Genomic DNA, 14,760 nt, shown 5'->3' on the forward strand with positions numbered 1-14,760 from the left:
TTGAAGCTGTGCTCTATTCACCAGATGCAAAGGTCCCCAGAACTGAGCCGTTGTTTGCATCCGTGGCCAATGCCGTTGGGATGTTGGATAATATTGCTAAGTGCTGCGTGAGCTGCAATGAATTGTAGGTTGTTTGTTTGGTTATTTGTGAAATTTGAGGTTATGATAATGTGTATGTATTGGTTACTATGAAGTTACTTCAGGTAGCAGAATTATTGGAATTTCTACATAATAATGCTCACCTCGTTCATCACGGTCTGTTGCCTAAGGTATACAAAAGCTTATTTGATCTTACCTATTGATCGTTATAGTCGATGTTAGCATTTCATTTAATCATTTTCTTCATTGGTTATTTGAGGCTGCTAATTAACTCAAGTGGAGCTTGGAAGCTTGGTGGACCAGAGCTGGTCAAGGCCAAGGCTCCTTCATTTGGATGCCCGTTTGATATTTTTTAGGTATAAATTGAGAACTTAATTCTGATGGCCTGGATGACTAATATGGACTGGAAGCCAAGGATGGGCTGGCTGGATATTTGAATTGTTCAAACTACCATAGGTAAAAGTTCACTTAGATATTTCCCTTCTCTTTATCTTATTCTTTTTTTAATATTTATTGTTTTGTTTTTGTAATGTGTGCTATATAAATGGAAGGACTGAATTTGTAATTTCATAATTTATAAACTAAAATAGAACATGGGTTGCATGTTCATGTGTTTAAACATTTTATTGATTTATAATTGCATATTTAAGTTTTACATTAATGCTTTAGTGACTTGTACATTATAATATGTACCTCGGTATTGAATAAATTTTATATCGAAACGTCGACAAAAATAAGTACGATGCATCGGTAAGCTCGGTTTTTTTATAAACGTAATATATTTAGAGATATAGACGAAAACAAGAAAATATATAAACTTGTCAAATCGTTGAGGGGTAAAAGTTGTAACATTTTCTTAAAGTTACAAAAAGTTAGTAAAGTTTAAGGACCAATGCTGTAACTATTAACAAAACTGAATTTACGGAAAAATATATTTTGCAGTGAAAAACTTTGCCCCTATACTACATGCTATAATGGTTGTACATAATGCTTTGAGTGTTGTAAATTACTTAAAAATGGAGTGTCTTAATTTGCCCATGAGTGATGCATTATATATAGTATAGATATAGTAACAAACAAACAAATTTTGAGATGAAATTTCGATTAACTTGTTGCGATTTAAAAAATGGCAAAACCGGCAAATATAGAAAACATAATTGTTGAAAAGGGGGAGAAAACAGTCAAACAAGGAAAAGACAATCTGCTTGAATCGATTGCATAGAGTTAGTTACCTTTGATGTAAACGTGACTAATGTATGGATTTTGATTTAGAGTTTGAAGGATTGAGAACAAGATTTGGGGATGTTGTCAGGAGTTATGGATTTGGTTTAGGATGAAGGGCTTATTGAGTAAGAAAACATGAGTAGGGTCTTATGATAACGTTTAATATGAAAGATAGTTATAAAGTTTGTTAATAATATTTAGAATGGGGTTGGAGTTATTTTTACATGGATAAGTTTTTTTATGGTTGGATATTATCATACAGGGACAATGCATATATCCCCAACTAAAATTTATCAAATGTATATCTGGGCAACCCAAAATTAAAATTATATAGCACTTTGATGTTTGCTTTTTTTCTTTCCCCAAATTTAGACTTTATTTTTGTCAAATTTGACTGTCGAGTTCAATCAACGTTCAATTTTGACTTTATTTTGTAAAAAGCGCACTTTGTTGTTGGATACATTTAAACTGTCCCTTTAAATTGATGTTTAATTTAGACATTGTCAACATTACATATTGTGTTCTAATCAATTTTGACCTTATTTTGTCAAAATTGCACCTCTTGTTGCCAAATTCTCATTATATTTAACTAATACACTTTTAAAACTTAGTCTATTTGCTTTTTGATCATACGAACTATGGTTTAGATATTTACATTGGGGTATTTGAGTTATATTCTATTGGAGACGATACATAACTTTTTTGATTCATTGTTTGCTAAATTGCCAGTGTAACATATATTTTTGAGTTGTTTTCAGGATTATAATATGATGTATGTACATAGGAGCATTCCACTGCCAAACCCTTTGGTTTCCCTTTGTGTAATTGTATTGTGTTTTGGTTTTCTTTTAATGTAATTTTGACAGTTTTTATTTATTTATTTTTTAACATATTTACCTAAAACTTTAGATTGGGTTTGCTTAAATTTAAATGTAATTTAGCTAAATGATATTTGTAGCCAACCAAAAAAATGCATTGCCGCAACGCGCAGGTAATAACGTTAGTTTAAAACAATATTTATTCGACCGGTAAGATCGGGCATTGTGTTATAGTAGCGAATTGACGCATGTACACCGGGTATTGGTTATGTTTTAGTAAAACAATGGTGGAAGAAACCCTACTGGACAACGGCGGCGTTGGTCAAAACCCTACCGGCGACATGAATGATTTCGAAACAGTTGCTCGATCGTGGCTATCCACTCTCCCAGCAAACAAGCCTTTAAACCCATCCGACGTGGAAACGTGGCTCCAATCCAACAGTTCATTACCTGATCACATCAAATCCATGCCTCCATCAGACGTCTATCAGATGATCACTTCCTTCTCAACCGTCCATTTGAGGTATGCATCAGCACTCAATAGACTTTGATATCATGATATGCGCTTTATTATAGACTGATTGTGGTTTTAGGGCATAATGACATATTTCTATTGCAATTTTTGGGATGTTAAATGATACATTTGTGTGTATTGAGGTTATTGTGTTGAATTGTTGATTGTGCTTATATTCTTGTGGTAGGAAAAAGATCCTTTTCATTTTCGTTTCCAACGGTCGGATCAATGGATGCCAGTATACAAATGGTTAGAAACTTTAGAAACAGATGAGGTGTTGGTTATTTTAGTATTATTGGATTAACTTGTCGATCGAGAAAATAACGTTAGATATTAAACGAGTTAGGTGACGCGGGAGTGTGAACTCGATTTAATTCTAATGTTATTTGGGCTTTATAATTGGAATATACACTTGGGTTTAAGTAAGTAATTTACTTGGGCTTAAGGCTAATATTAGATGCGCTTATAATTATTTTGTTTGGGCTCATGTTGGAATCAATAAAAAGATAGTTTTTTTCATCTCTCATCTACACATAGATAGGGAGAACAATGGTTACTGGTTTCTCTTTAGATCTTCATCAATAACAATAAAAATTCAATTCCATATACAGAAATTCTCTGTCTTATCTGATAAATCATTGTGTGTAACCCACAAATAGGTTTATCTGATAGTGATTACACTATTCAGAGAATAATCCAGGTTGCAATTTCTTCATCTACAATGGCATACAAGATTACCAGGTTTGTTTGTTTAATTGATTGATTTTGAGTTATAGACTACCCAAAATATATACAACAAAGATAAACCTAATTGGGTTAATTTAATTACAAAGTTCTGATTGCACGGTTATATGAATATATCGACATGTTTGTTGTCGGACTGAACTTTTCTAGAAACCCTAATTGCATATAGTGAGAATAATTTGCATGGTCTAGTGTTTTGGTAGAAATTTTCAAGATTTCAATTAAACAAATAATTTGATTTCTTGTTTTTGAATTAGTCTGGTATGCAAGCTTTCTAAGGGTTAAAGAATTTAGACTTACGCTTCATATGAAATAATATATCTATGTATTTGAAATATGATATGTGATTGGCTAATATTATGTGAGAACTTCTAGTTCTTACTCAAATTTTGAGAATTGTTTTCTTAATTTGTAATCTTGGATAAAAAGATTATGTTGATTTTGCTTGTTTGGAAAATATGCATTCGTGACACAGTAACTCCAAATATGAAAATAAATTTGTTGTTTTGTACTTCATAATTGAAAATAATGTAAAATGTGGATTACTCTTACCCACATATCATATGGAACGATCCATAGAATTTTGAAATTCACCTGCTTTTGAAAGAATTTAGAATCTGGGTTTGCGTGTCATGTGAATTTATATATCCATAAAATATCCACAGTTTATGAAATTTAAAGTATCATGTGGGTTTATGTACGATTCTGTTGATCTTAGATGTGGATATTTCGAATTTCATATACAAATGAATAAAGGATAGTTCACATAACCCTGTTTGATCTTTTATGAAAATAAAATAATAGTAATAAGAAGAAAGAAACTAGTTTGCATGGTGGTTTGGTTTTGTCACTATCTATATTGGTAATACTAGTTATCAATGAATTAGTGGCCTAAATTATATTTACAGAGGATGACACTGATTCGAACATGCCGTTGATTCGTGTTATAAGAATTATAGGAATAGCATGTTTAGATTGACTGCGAATCTTAAATTTGTTGTTGGTAGAGACAAACAATTGGTTTTATTTTGTCTTTAAAACCATCCTACTATTCTCTATATTTAACGATTAGTTTTGGTTCGAATTTTTGCTTATTCAATTGAAATTAATGATGACTTGAGAAATGGTTCGTGACATATCTAGCATATTAGTTTCCCATGGCGGGTCCAAGTATGTCGAAGGACCCAAATGTTCCACAAGGTACGCTTAATAATTCTACATTAAATTTGACAAAACATTTGAGTTTTGTAGTTGATTCAATGTTTCTTTCGGGACATGTTAAGCTTTGAAAAACACAAAACTGGATTTGATTCAAAGAAACGATGTTTATTTTATAGTTTGAGCGAAATAAAAATATTATTAAAATATTTGTATGCATGGTACACACATGGAGTTGATGGGATACGACCCAAGTAATGATAAGCCCATTAGAGGTATACAAGTCGGGAAACCCTTTGGGGTGTGAAATAAACGAAACCCGGGTTTCGGGTTAGTTATTGGACTTAAAAAGGTCAATGATTTTTTAAAAATAATTCAGTGAAGAATTATTTGTGGTTTATTTATTATCCCTATTATGTACAAGATGATATGCTTGCATGGTGGGTAGACTCTGGTTGATACGAGTCAAGTATGCAAGGATCTGAAATGGTTTGAAGAAATTAAACCGGGTGAAGATGGATCTGTACTTAGGATGGGAAATGTAAAAGTTAGACTTGTATTTACTCCTATAAAACATTTATTTTGGATTATGTGTTGTATGTTCCAAGGATTTGAAAGAGTCTCATGTTTGGGATTTTGTTTTAACTACCTATGGTTTTAAGCAGGTCAATGAGTTAGATAAGTTTATCTTATCTCAACAGAAATCTTTTGAATTTGGATATATATGTGATGAAGTTTTTAAACATAATATTAATGTCCCATTTGCTATTGAATTTGTTTATATGATATCATCATTTCATAGCAGGGTAGATTATGCTTATATATTGTAACATGCCAAGTTAGGTTATGTGAATTATTTTAGAATGAAAGAGATTTCTAAAATGAATTTAATGCCGGTTTTGATATGCCATACATGCGAATTACCTCGTTCATTTAGACTTATGGGATTTTCATAGCATGCCTACACTAGGTAAATAATAAATTATTGTTTTCTAATTTTAAAATGAAGGATATGGGGGAGGCATATGTGATCCTTTGTATAAGGATTAAAAGGAGTATTCTGATACAAGTTATATAACTAAGTGGATGTGTATTCTCTATTTAGGGGAGGTTTTATTTCTTAGGTAATTAAGGAATGGATTTGCATCATTTGACAATAGAATGTGAGTTTTTAGCATTTGCAAACTGATAAAAGTGGTTGAATGGCTAAGAAACTGTTATTATAAAATTCTATTATGGTCAAACTGATATCATCAAAATCTATCAGGGGGATAGTGTTGACTAAAGGTAATAGTCAGATGTATAATGGAAAGTCTAGACGGTTATATATTATACATAGCATGATTCATGAGCTCATCATGCAAGATGTGATATCTGTTGAGTTTGTAATTTATGAGTATGATTTAGCTAATGATCTAACTAAGGAGTTAGGAAGAGATCTCGTGAACATATCAGTCATGGGGATGGGTTTAAAGTCCATTTTAATATCTTATGTCAAGACACCCAATTCCCATCTAATACAACGTTAGATGCTGAATTCAATGTGGCAAGCTTGTCATAACGATATTGGAACACATTATTATAATCATCCCAAGGTATGTGTTCGGACCGCAAGATAAAGTAGGTTGAAGTATAGCTTCTTAATAGTTCATTGACAAATTGCAGTGCGGGTGCGAGAATAATGAACTACCTATAAGAATATGAAGTTTAGCCGCTTCAAGAAGCTTTGGACTTGAGCTTTGATATATTATTTGAAGGATTGGGACACAGGCTAGTAAAATATAGTGTCAAGTGGAATTTGGATTTGAAACGCATGTGTATTTACCTACAAGTATTAAAAATGGATAACTTGGGTTCAATCCATAGCGACACCCAAGATATTCTAATATTTGTAACATGTAAATACTAAGATGAAAATTCAATCCATAGAACATTTTCATTTATGCATAGTGTTTGTGTTTATGTGAGGATGGTTAAGTTAATCATGGATATCACTAAAATGGGGGAGGATTGTTGGTTATTTTAGTGTTATTGGATTAACTTATCGATCGAGAAAATAACGTTAGATATTAAACGAGTTAGGTGACGCGGGAGTGCGGGCTCGATTTAATTCTAATGTTATTTGGGCTTTATAATTGGAATATATACTTGGGTTTAAGTAAGTAATTTATTTGGGCTTAAGGCTAATATTAGATGGGCTTATAATTATTTTGTTTGGGCTCATGTGGGAATCAATAAAAAGATGTTAATCAGAGATTTTCTCTGACAGTTTTTTTCAATGATCTCTCATCGACACATAGATAGAGAGAACAATGGGTACTGGTTTCTCTCTAGAACTTCATCAATAACAATAAAAATTCAATTCCATGTACAGAAATTCTCTGTCTTATCCGATAAATCATTGTGTGTAACCCACAAATAGGTTTATCTGATAGTGATTACGCGATTCAGAGAATAATCCAGGTTGCAATTTCTTCATCTACAATGTCATACAAGATTACCAGGTTTGTTTGTTTGTTTAATTGATTGATTTTGAGTTATAGACTACCCAAAATATATACAACATGAGGTAATTAAGTCAAAAGATGTTCTAGACTGGCTTGCTGAGAACCCGGAAATCAAGAAAGATCTGTTGTCAAGATCTTTTTACAGTATATCCGATACAGATTCTTTTATTATTTTTAGTGCAATATACTCACCATTTCTTGCGAACTTACATGGTTTGTTTTTTTAACTTCCAAACAATGGTATGCTTATACAAATTGCATACTTTGGTATTCATGCAGTTTGCTATCTAATTTATTGCAAAAAGCTTTTAAACAAGAATTAGCCAAAGATCTCACAATATCTTTCTAATTATGACCTAACTGTTTTTAAATTTTATAATGGAGGCTTAATATGTTTTTAATTGTTGCAGGGATTGCATACTTCCATTAACATAAGTTCTTCAAGAGCTCACAAAACCGAAGAAAAGAAATCCCAAGCTACACTTCCTAGTATAAGTTATTTATTTTCAATTTTTCATGCATCACCTTTCTTTTTCTCCGTCAATAAATTCGTTGGTTCCTGTTTATTATTATTATTATTATTTAAAACTTGATTTCATGAAAATGTTGAATTTTTCTGTTTTGCGGGTAGTGGTGTGACTAAGCTCCCAAAGGACAGTCCTATATACATGGTGAAACGGAATGAAGCTTTTCGAAAATACCAAATGTGAGTTTTGTTATCTTTATAATATTTTAAAGAGTTAATTATAAAACCGTCCCATGCTTTGTGAAATTTTGCAGACGATGTGTGTTTTTTTCAGAAATATAAGGACATAGTTCATATGTTCATGTAACACCTTTGTTCTCTCAATGGCTCAATGTAACTAATTTTCCATGTGTTTTGCACATGGGGGCATTTTTGTTATTTTGTTCCCTAAAAAGTTATGGAACATTGGATTTTAAATCATGAGGAAACGTGTCTTCTAAAGCTTATCATAATTTACTGAAAGCATATTTAAGCTTAATTAAAAAATTGGGGGGGGGGGGGGGGCAAATTTTACAAGAAGTATGAACCTCTTGTGCAAATTTTACAAAGCAAAGGGACGTTTTTCTAATAACTTCATTTCCTATATTTCACAATAGTCTTTAATTGGGGCAAAATAGTCATGTCATGCATACAGGCGTGAATTTCTGACATGAACCTAATTTGAAATTCGCGGCTTTGGGTTTAGTATAAAAGGGGTTGGGTCTGTTTCGGTCTGTGTTCGTATCAAACTGATGAGTTCACTGGTTAGTCTGTTCCCTTTATTTATTTGTTAATTTTTTTAAATGTGCTTTGTGTAATAGTTTAAACTATTTGGATATTTTTTTTTGCCAAAATTTGAAAGTTCAATAATAAATTGGCAAACTTTAAATATAATTAAAAAATAAAAATAATATGTATATTTAGACTTCTAAAGTATTAATATGCAAAAAAAAGTTTAAATAATTGTTTCAAGTTAAAAGGGTCATGTTCATGTCGACCCGTGAATACACATGGTGTGTTTAGTGACATGATTTTCATGTTTATGTCATGTTGGACCTATCGCCTCACGGGCATAACCCATTTAGCAGTCCTAGTCAGACGGTTTGGATGATAAGTCGGGTTGATCCAAACACTTAATGTTGTAACTTGTAAGTTATTGAATTTTTGTTATAGACTATTAACTTTATGTTGTAATTTTTTTTTTTGTTAACTTTGAATAGTAATCTATATTTCTATATAAAATGACTGACGAGGTTTACACAAAAGAAAATCGAATTTATTTCAATGTTTATATATTTATTTTATGTTTATATATTTTTCAATGTTTTAATTGCCTTCCTTCTCCAAGGTCAAACCTACTTGCCTCTTCTGACAAATGAATTTATTTCGTTCGATGCTTCCTCCGCCGTAGCCGCTCCTATTCTCTCTCTCTCTCTCTTGAAAATGACTCTTAAAACATTCAAACTCGATATCAATTGTTAGGCCCGGCCCAAAAGGGGGCCAAGGAGGTCGATGGACCCACACTTATTCTCTCAAGAGGCCCAAAATCATTAATAAAAATTATATAATAAATATTTTTTTTAAAAACGCATTGCCTATGGAACCAAAAATCATGGGTTCAATTCCCATTTGTGTTCTTTTTATTTTTATGAGAAGAATTTTCCTTTTGTGTTTCCTATGGACTATTCTTTCGTAGCTTTTTATTAGTTTTTTTAGGCTTTGGTTAATAATGGGATCTAAAAATGCAACATAATTGGTAAAGTTGTCAAATTATTTATCACATAATTAAGAACGTGATTTCAAATGCCCTTTTTATTGCCCGCTAGAGCCGCAAAATTATAAAATATACTCAGAGACGGCCTAGCCAATTGTTGAAAATCAGGGCCAAGAACACAAGATTTTGATCTCAACCGCCGACTCTCTTTGATTATTATAATTTTCTTGGCACACTACTTACGTATCTCTAACTATTTATTTATGCTAATTAACTCCTTAAACATACTACGACTCAAACGCCTTCTTTCTAGACTTCGAAACTAACAAGATAGCATGGACAACTAAATGTATCTGGAATATAAAAAAAATAAAAATAGAAATAAAATAAAGATAAAATACTTTCGGACATTATAAATAGTGTACCCCTTGTAACCTTTCATTTCATTCTAGTTGGTTAAACTCCTCCAAACCATAAAACAAAATGGCAATGAAGTTTGAGAAACTAGCAAGCAAATTCATAAAACCAATGGTTACAACTCCTCAAAGCCTTAAAAACTACAAAATAGGTTTCATTGATGAACTTGCACCATTTATGAATGTAGCTGTTATTCTTTTCTTCACCAAAACAACAATCACAATCATATGTTGTTTGACGCCCAACTAGAAAAATCCCTTGAGAAAACCTTAGCGTGATTGTACACTCTTGCCAGTAGATATGTTGAAGAAAGTCAAACCGTTGATTGTAACGACGAAGATGTTGAATTCATAAACGATATGAATTTATCTTCTATATTATTAAAACAGTAACTCTTTTCATAAATAACATTCATTATCATAATTTTTTGCTAATAAAATAATTCAAAATTAAATTAAGTTGCATGCAACTTAATATTTAACATATTCTAATCTACTATACTACTAATGCATGTGTTCCTTAATGAGTTCGGGTTTTTCTTTTCAAAGTTTCATGGTAGTTTTATTTATAATTTTGGTTTTTGGTTTTTGTTCGGTTTTATTTTTTATAATTTGTTTGTTTTAGTTTCGTTTTGGTTCGATTTTTTTAGTTTCGTTTTAGATGTGTTTAACTTTCTTCAATTTTTCGTTTCGATTTTTACAATTTTTGTTTATGGTTCTGTTTTAGATTTATCGGTTTTAGTTTTTCGAATTTCATTTCAGTTTTTGTTTTTGTTTTAGTTTTATTGGCATTTGGTCTTATTTAGGTTTTCAGTTTTGGTTTTGTTTTGGTTTTGTTTTAGTTTTTTTTAAATTTAGTTTCGTTTCAATTTGTATTTAGTTTGTTTGGTGTTTGGTATTAGTGTCTATTGAAAAATGAAAGAATATAGACGGTTCACAAATTAAGTGAAATGTTCACATGAGTTTCAACTTTCAAGTGAGTTGAAGTCATTGACGCTTTATTATTATTATTATTATTATTTTTATTTTTTTTGGAACTTTATAACCAGTAATAATGAATTCGTATTTGGTAGAAAGGATTTCAAAAGCTAAGAACATTGTATGCATTACCATTCATTTTCTTCTTAGTCTTCAAGTGTGGTCTTTCAATTTGCTTTGACTCGGGTTAAAATGGGTCATTTTAAAAGGGTATCAGTTTAATTCTGGTCAACGAGTCAATATAAAAAGATATCGATTTCATTTGGGTTCCAACGAGTCTTTTTAAAATTGTATCGATTTGGTCTAGATCATACCGGGTCAATTTTAGAAGATATCGATTTGGTTCGTGTTAAAATGGGTCATTCTCAAAACATATTGATTTGATTCTGGCCGGTCAAAACATGTCATTTTAAAAAGGTTTTGATTTGGTTATGGTTCTTAAATGTGCTTTGGACGTGCATCAGTTTATTAGGGTGCAAGATTTTTCACATGAAATGTAAAAACAATTTTCGTAATCTGTTAGTCACTATGTTTGTTAGATTGGTGTATGAATGTTTATATCATCAACTGTGTTTCCGGTCCAAGAAAAAAAGAAGTCTGAATCATTCTTGGATGCTTATCGGAAATCTTTCCTAGATGCTTATTTTCTGATTTACTTGATTTCCAGACTAATGTTAGTGAAGTTTGTTTGTTTTCGATTAATGTTATTTATTAAAGTTTATGTTTTAGGGTTTTAAATGATCTTCGATAACAATCTACTATGTAAAGTCATTCTTTGTAAGTTTATGTATTTCAATACTTTGTTTGCATATGAATATGAATTGCAATTAAAACTCATGTTGATGTCTCAAAAATATATTAAAAATAACTTGTTGTTTGAAATTATATATGTGTTTACTTAACGATTTCTGAATTTCCGTCTATGTTGTACACAAGTTAATAACCTAATTCTTACACTATAAATAAAATCCCCTACGGGGTGTTTGTTCCGTAGAATGTTTTCTAATGGAATTTGAGTGGATTAGAATTAATTCCATGGAAACTTTTATGCTGTTTGGTTTATAAATATTTTTAATGGAATTGAGATTTAAAAAAGTTCAAATTACCATGATCCCTATTTAACCCCAAATTTACCCTCTCAAATATTTGTGGATAGAACACCATACGGATTTCCATGGCAGCTAAACAATGTATGATTTTGAGTTTGTCGGTCCATTGATTTCAATGGAAACATAAATTGATTTGCTGGTTACATAAAATTATCAAAATGTTTTGTGAATTGAAGGTGGAATGTTTATTACGGGGAGGGTATATTGGTAATTTATGCACATTTCATTGAAAAATTATACATTCCATAACATATATGAAGGAATCTTGAAATCCTTAATTGATGGAATTTAATGGAAAGAGTTCCAATTCCATTTCCTTTCTTGCCTAACCAAAAATGTTTTTAGATTTCAAATCCAATTCCTGACAATTCCGCAAACCAAATGGCAATCAAGTTTCAAAAACAACCAAGCAAATTCATAAAATTAACCATTGGTTCCAACTCCTTCATACCTTAAACACTACAAGATAGGCTTCACTGATGAACTTGCTCCGTCCATTGACGTAGGTATTGTTCTTTTCTTCAACAAAAATAGCGAACACGACCCTGCAAAGTTTGTTGTCCAACTAGAAATATCCCTAGAAAAACGATTATACCCTTTAGCCGGTAGATACGTTGAAGAAAGTCAAACCGTTCATTGTAATGACGAAGGTGTTGAGTTCATAGAAGCCAAAGTTAGCATCAAACTAGAACATATTCTCGGCCCTGAGGTGAATATTAGGTTGGTTGATGAATTTATTCCTACGAAAGGAAAACGTCACGATGTTGTTCTTACTATACAACTGACCACCTTTGAGTGTGGAGGTGTGGCACTTGATGTATGTGCAACACATAAGGTTGTCGATGCGTCAACACTATGTACATTCCTAAATGAATGGGCTGCCATGAACCGAGAAGAAAATGAGATCAAATTCACAGGGCCTGGTTTCATCTCATCCTCATTGTTTCCTGCGTGTGGTGTCCGTTCCACTCCAATGCCAATTATAACCGACGATTATTTTTTAAGCAAGTATACGACAAAGAAAGTTTCATTTAGTGAGAGTGCAATATCCAGCATGAGAGCAAAGGCCATCACAAATGGAAACACGAGTGCACGTCGGTTTTCAAAGTTACAATTGGTATCCGCGACCATTTGGAAGGCTCTCATTGGTGTTGATAGGGAAACACATGATTACGTAAGATAGTCTGTACTCTGCCAGCCGATAAATCTAAGAGAAAAAATGGCTTCTTCAATACCCAAGTATTCTTGTGGGAATCTTTGGGGAGTTTGTTCCATGAAATCTACGATTCTTGGAACAATCGAAGAACTGATAAATCTCGTAAATGATTCTGTCAAGAAAATTATAGATGACTTCTCCAAGGTACACCACAATAGCGAACAAGGGAAAACGATGGTTTTGAATTCTTTCTTACATATGACCAACATTTATGAATCAACAAATGCGATTTTATTAACTAGTTGGTGTAAGTTTCCTTTCTATGAAGCTGACTTTGGTTTCGGAAAGCCCGCTTGGGCAGTTCCTTGGATGACGCCCTTTAAAAATTTAGTACTACTAATCGATGATGCGAGAGGTAATGGTGTGGAAGCGTACATCATCCTAGAAGTTAAAGACGTCCCTTACTTTGAACAAGGTCTAGATGCCGACGTTTTAACTGCTTAAAATCTTTTTTTTTTTTTTGCATACTTATCATCGGTTTCTGGTCAAGTTATTTGCCTTGATGTTCTTGTTACGAAATTATTCTTGGTTTAGATGATGAATTCGGAACCATCCGAACCTTGATATTGGCTATGCAGCCAATACCCTCTCTTACAAGTGCCTTTCAATTAGTGAAGGACGACGAACAACAGAGGGCTATCTCAGGAGGCAAGAGATCAGTTACTGAGCCAGCAGCTTTTCAAGCACATGTGCCCAGCAAGCATGATCAAGGTCAGTCACTAAGTCTCCCTAAGCTCAGGGATGGAAAACGAGGTGTAGGGGAACAACCGGCACATTGCACTATCTGTGGTAAAGATGGGCATAATAAAGATGAGTGTTTTAAACGCATCGGTTATCCCGAATGGTAGCCGGGAAAAGGAAAATCAGAAAAGGTGAAGCCAAAGGCAGCTTGTGTCGAAGTAGAAAAAGCCCGATACCAGGTTTAACCAATGCTCAATATCAACAGCTTGTGAAGTTTTTTAGTAATAATAAAAATGTGACATCAGAAGAAGTAGCACCCGCAGCCAACATGACAGGTAACTTTGGTAAAGAAGGTAAATGGGTTATAGACTCGGGTGCCACCGAGCATATAATATATGATGACACCTTATTAAAAAATAAAATAAAAAGAAATTGTGAACCACCCGTCACAATACCAAATGGTGAAACTATTGCTGTTGAAGGTAGAAGAAGTTGCATGTTACCCAACGGCATGATGATTAAAAATGTTCTTCATATTCCCAAATTTAAATGCAACCTATTGTCTGTTAGTAAATTATCACAAGATCTTCAATGTGCTGTCACATTTTTCTCAGATTTTTGTGTCATGCAAAACTTACGTTCAAGGACATTGATTGGAACGGGTGAATGCAAAAGTGGTTTATACAAGATGAGGATGATGGAAACAAAGAGGCATGCTATGATGGCGACTGTTAGTAGATGGCACAAGCGGTTGGGTCATCCATCAAACTCAAAACTATCCTACGTTGATTTTTTAAGAATGTTTCTTTAAGTTCCAAAGACTTTTGTGACTCATGTGTTAAAGCTAAGTTTATGAGATTGCCTTTTCCTATTAGTACCACAAAAACAAATACTTGTTTTGACTTGTTGTATTGTGAGGTGCGGGGTAAATACCGGACACCTTCGTTCACACGGGCAAGCTATTTTTTGACAAGTGTTTGCCTCGTTAATTTTCACAAAATGGTACAAGTCCAACTCGAGAATAATATTAAACGAATACGACGCGATAACCGGGGGGGGGGATTTACTTTAAATTGC

General features: G+C 32.7%; 1 pseudogene; it reads left to right on the forward strand.

The window, feature by feature from the left end:
• Nucleotides 1-9,766: 9,766 nt before the first annotated feature.
• On the forward strand, nucleotides 9,767-13,446 carry LOC143563082 (vinorine synthase-like; annotated as a pseudogene).
• The last annotated feature ends 1,314 nt before the right edge of the window (nucleotides 13,447-14,760 follow it).

This window comes from Bidens hawaiensis, unplaced genomic scaffold (assembly GCF_021521415.1).
Source record: "Bidens hawaiensis isolate Kalapana, Puna unplaced genomic scaffold, B.hawaiensis_p1.1 tig00021268_1, whole genome shotgun sequence".
Taxonomy (NCBI): Eukaryota; Viridiplantae; Streptophyta; class Magnoliopsida; order Asterales; family Asteraceae; genus Bidens; species Bidens hawaiensis.